The sequence below is a fragment of the Empidonax traillii genome, unplaced genomic scaffold, assembly GCF_003031625.1.
Source record: "Empidonax traillii isolate 1590-97213 ecotype Southwest subspecies unplaced genomic scaffold, ASM303162v1 scaffold1572:size89801, whole genome shotgun sequence".
Taxonomy (NCBI): Eukaryota; Metazoa; Chordata; class Aves; order Passeriformes; family Tyrannidae; genus Empidonax; species Empidonax traillii.
The window spans coordinates 59,967-65,366 of record NW_020956765.1 but is presented as its reverse complement, the minus strand read 5'-3'; the positions used below and the strand labels follow the sequence as shown (position 1 = coordinate 65,366).

General features: G+C 55.0%; 1 protein-coding gene across 1 annotated transcript in view; it reads right to left on the bottom strand.

Annotated features, from left to right (window-relative positions):
* Positions 1-5,400, bottom strand: part of LOC114070475 (SH3 and multiple ankyrin repeat domains protein 3-like) — a gene marked incomplete at its 3' end in the record, with an annotated part of 81,688 nt that overhangs the window by 24,431 nt on the left and 51,857 nt on the right. The window lies entirely within an intron of this gene.

The window sequence follows — 5,400 nt, the reverse complement described above, 5'->3', positions numbered from 1 at the left end:
GCAAATACTATCTCACTTTCTCCTTGGTTACAGCTGGGAAACTTTCTGTTCCAAGCACATCATATGGAGAGATACATCCTCCTGATTTGTTCCAAACTCAGAGCAGAACATTTCTGCCTTTTTCTTTTTTTTTTTTTTTTTTTTTTTTTTTTTTTTTCACCAGAATATACAATTTTATCATTTGCATATGGAAATGGAGCTCGACCAGCCCCCTTTTTTTTTTTTCTTTCCATCTCCTAATGCTCTAAAATTTCTTATTATCTTTACATATTGGCCTTTGATATTTCCTTTGGCTCCTCTTACCAACCTCCCACACACTCGAGCTCAAATTATCCGCATTTCCTTCTCCTTTCCTCGCTAACCTTTTCAGTAAGGAGCGATCTGGAATTCTCCGCTTCTCCTTTCGTTCCCACACTCCGGAGGGCGAAGTCCTGCCCAGGAGAATTTCCCCCTCCCCGGATTTTTGGACTCCCATTTAGCAGCACGTCCTCAAAAAACCTTCAGATCTCAACAACTGGAACCGTGGGATGGTTTGGGGTGGGAGTGACATGGAAGACCATCCTGTTGCAACTCCACGGACACCTTCCAGCAGCCCAGGGAGTTCCATCCTGGCCTTGGACACTTCCAGGGATCCAGGGGCAGCCACAGATGCTCTGGGAATTCCAGTCCAGCCCCTCCCCACCCTTCCCAATATCCCATCTATCCCTGCCCTCTGGCACTGGGAAGCCATTCCCTGTGTCCTGTCCCTCCAGGCCTTGTCCCCAGTCCCTCTCCAGCTCTCCTGGAGCCCCTTTAGGCCCTGCAAGGGGCTCTCAGGTCTCCCTGGAGCCTTTTCTTCTCCAGGTGAATCCCCCCAGCTCTCCCAGCCTGGCTCCAGAGGAGATATTCAAATGAATCCAAATTCCAACAAATATTACATTGCATTATCTCGCAGCAGCAACATGTGAGGAGAGGCAGATGAGACTCCCAGGACACATTCCCTGTGGGACTGACTGTGGCCAGAGCAGGTTTTCTCCTCACCCACAAGGAATCCACAACAAAATCACGGGATCACACAGCCCTTGAGGTTGGAAAACACCTTTAAGATCATCAACCACCAACCCCCACCACGTCCATGTCCCCAGGTGCCACATCCATATCTTTTTTTGAACATTTCCAGGGATGGTGACTCCCCCACTGCCCTGGGCAACCCTTTCCAATGCTTTCCAACCTTTTCCACAAAGAAATATTTCCTGATATCCAACCTAACCCTCCCCTGGTGGTGTTTGGGTTGCCCCAGAAGCTTCTCACTGCTCTGAGATCCCCAGCTCGATAATAATTCCCATTTCCTTTAACAAAAGCTTTTGGACAGCTGTGTCCTCCAGTCCTAAACAGTGAAAACAGGCACATTTATGTCACTGAAATTTATATCCACAGGTTTATACCCCTATGTTATCCCAACTCCTGGGGGCACATCCAAACATGATCCATGGGATATTGGGATGTCCAGCATGGAAGTGAACACACAAAGGCTGTTGTTTCCTCACTGGCTCCTCCAGGATGAAAATCCAGGATTTAAACCCTGACAGGCTCAAGGGAAGACACAAGGCTGGACACGTGGACCGCGCTCTGGAATCCTGGTTGGACTTGTAAAAAAATCCCACAGGTTGACAGGTCTAATCTAGTCCTGAACTGGGCAGTTCCCCCATCCCACTGTCTGCAGGTGAGCAGGAATGGCCTGATGGTGGAACTATTGGCATGTTTTTCATGGAATCACGGAATCACTGAGGTTGGAAAAGTGCTCTGAGATCGAGTCCAACTCACACTGCCAAGGCCACCAGTGCCCCCTGTCCCCAAGTGCCACATCCACAGGGATTGGAAATCCCTCCAGGGATGGGGAATCCCAAAGGCGATGGGGGGATCCTCCTGATCCACACCTGGAGAGCTGCTGGCAGCTCCATCACGTGGGGGATACTGGATCCCTGCTGATCCACACCTGGAGGACTGGGGAGGCCCCCCTGGAATCCTGGGGGAAGTTCTGGGCCCTCAGCCAGGAGAGCCATGGAGGGGCTGGAGCGTGTGCAGGGCAGGGAAGGGAGCTGGGAAGGGTGTGGAGAACTCCTGAGGGAGCTGGGGGGGCTCATCCTGGAGAAAAGGAGGCTCAGGGGGGACCTTCTGGCTCTGCAAGTCCCTGCCAGGAGGGGGGAGCTGGGAGGGGGTCGGGCTCTGCTCCCAGGGAACAGGGACAGGACAAGGGGAAACGGCCTCCAGCTGTGCCAGGGGAGGCTCAGGTTGGCCCTGAGGAGGAATTTGTTGCTGGCAAGGGTGGTGAGGCCTTGGCAGGGGCTGCCCAGGGAGGTTTGGAGTGCCCAGCTCTGGAGGTGTCCCAGGCAGGCCTGGCCGTGGCACTCAGTGCTCTGGGCTGGGGGACAAGGTGGGGATGGGGCACAGGGGGGATCCATGGGCTGGGAGGGATTTTCCAACCTCAGGGATCCTGGGATTCTGAGGAATGTGGTGACAGGCACATGGGAGCAGCTCCAGCACTCAGGACAGCAGCAGGAAGGGCAAAGCCCGGCTGGAGCAAAGACTGAGAACAGACTTTAGGCAGAACAAGGATATTTTTAGTGTCACAGTGGCACCAAAAGGAAGTTCAGGGAAAATGCGACTCTGCAGATGAAAAATCAGCCGTGGAGAAGTTAAGACAGGACCAAAGTCAGGCTTAACTTGGCTTTTTGTCTCAGTGTTCATGGGCAAAGCGACCTCCCAGAGCTTGGAGGGCAGCGCACAACGTCACGTGAGCCAGAGGGAAGCAACAGGTCAGGGAATTCTTGGAAGAGCTGCTGCCTCCTTTGGAGGAATCCAGAGGAGGCCCCAGAACTGTTCCCAGGGCTGGATCCCTCTGCTCTGGAGCCAGGCTGGGACAGCTTGGGGGGATCACCTGGAGAAGAGAAGGATCCAGGGAGACCTGAGAGCAATGAGGGGGGATCTCTCCAGGTAATCCCTGCTCTGCATTCCAGACCCCTGGGATGAGTCTCCCTCCCTGCTCTGTGTTCCAGGTCCCTGGGATGATTCCGTGGGGAGATCTCTCCCTGTGAGCCTGTGGTCCAACTGCTGCCTTCAGGGGTGTGGGACTCCTCCTGGAATGCCAGGAACAGCATCCCGGGATGGTGCCAGACCTCCTCAGGTGCTGGGAGAGGACCAAACACAGGAAGACCTTGGGAAGCTACTGGAGAGACTGGGAGGACTGGGAACTTGTTATTGGAGTGACCAGACTGGTTTAAGGGTCGGTCACTGGTGGTCAGGCTGGAGCAGCCAGCAGGGAACTGGTCTGTGTTGGTGCCAGAGAGATCTGGGAACTGGAGACAGGACTGCACAGACTGAGGGTCCATGACCTGGGGGATCCAGGTGTGGGTCAGATCCCACTCCAGGTGGTCCATCCAGCCCCTTTCCTGTCCCCACCAGTTGGGCTCCAGGATCCAGGCAGTGTCCTGCCACTGGTCCCTGCAGGAAGGAGCCATTTGTGGTTCCAGTCTCTCACACAGAGACTGTCCCTGTCACCAAACACTTCCCAACCTGGAAACGCCTCTCAGGGCTTCCCACCTGGCCTGGAATGCAGACAAGGGGTGACCTGGAGAGATCCTGTCCCACTGACTCATCCCAAGGGTCTGGAATGCTGACCAGGGGGCTGACCCACTTCTTCACTGGGATTTGCCCACTCCAGTGTGGAAGCACCTGACACCTTCCCCTCTGTCCAGCACTGACCTCCAGGACTAAGAAACCCTCAAAGCTAAAAGAACAAAGATCCATTTCGCCTTTGTTTAATTATTATTTAATTAATTCTTTCATTCAATCTCTAAGGGACGGTCTCAGGTTAGAAATGAGGCCTCAAACTTCCAAACTCCCCCCCCCCCCATCATTTTCCATCTAAATGGAAACATCTCCCTAATCCAAACGCCTGGGAAGGTCAGGGAGGGCATTCCCAGAGAGCTGCAGGAGGTTTCAGGGCTCCATCCCGCCATCTCCCTTTTGGAATCTCCCCCTTGGAACGTGGCTCTCCACTGCGGCAGAGCTGCTGTGCTCATTCTGAAGCCACCTCCAGCTTCCCTTCCCGGGAAACCACTCACGCTTGGCAGCCACGGGGGTGGTCAGCTCCTCTTGCTGCTCCAGAGGGAAGGAGAGCCAGGAAACACAGCTATTCTGCAGCTGAACATCCATCTGGGAGCGAGGGGAGAGGGGAGAGGTTCTCCCACCGACCAGCTCCCCGTGTGGCTTCATGTGCGTCCGAGATTCCTGAATTCCCTGCTTTGTGGCATTTCCAAAATGTCTGAGCAGGAAAAGGGATCAGCTCTGGGAGGGTTGGTAGGTTTGGGATCCTTGATCCTGCAGCCTTCCCATTAACTATACATTCCATGCCCGTGAGGAAAAAAGGATTGCCAGGAAGATCCCAAGGAGCCCTGGGGGGAGCTGGGGGCTCCTCAGCCACCTCCCTGGAACGGGGCTGACAAATATCCATGGAAAAGAGCCTTTTAAAAATATATATTTAGGCTGGAAAATCCCTCTGAGCCCCATGGAGTCCAACCATCCCCAGCACTGCAAAGACCACCAGTGTCCCCAGGTGCCACATCCACGGGGCTTTGGAATTCCTCCAGGGATGGATGGGGACTCCCCCCCTGCCCTGGGCAGCTGTGCCAGGGCTGGACAGCCCTTTCCAGGAAGGAATTTTTCCCAGTATCCAGTTTTCAGCACAACCTTCAGACCCCCAAGCAAATCACTGGAGCTGAGCTGACCAAGCACTGATGCCCACCAGCGCCAGCAGTGCTGTGAGACCAGTTCAGCTTTATTCCCAAAATCCCACTCATATCACTCCTTTTCCATTGGGAAGCCATTCCCTGTGTCCTGTCCCTCCAGGCCTTGTCCCCAGTCCCTCTCCAGCTCTCCTGGAGCCCCTTTAGGCCCTGCAAGGGGCTCTCAGGCCTCCCTGGACCCTTCTCTTCTCCAGGTGATCCCCCCCAGCTGTCCCAGCCTGGCTCCAGAGCAGAGGGATCCAGCCCTGGGAGCAGCTCCGGGGCCTCCTCTGGACTCTCTCCAGCAGCTCCACGTCCTTGTGCTGCTGTTCCCAGGGCTGGGGCAGCTCTGCAGGGGGGTCTCACTTGAAGGGGCAGAGGGGGTTCTGGGCTGGCTCATGCCCAGCCTCACCCACCAACACCCCAAATCCTTCTCCTCAGGTCCCCCCCCCCCAGGCTGTGCCAATCCATGGTCACTCCACAGACTCCACATCCACCTGGCCTCATCCCAGCAACGCTCCCTTGGAACGGGCAGGACCTGTCCCACATCCCCTCCTGCCCCATCACTGCACACCTTTGTTGGAAACCCCCAAAATCTCTGGGATCCTTTGGAACCAGAACACGGAACAGACCAACA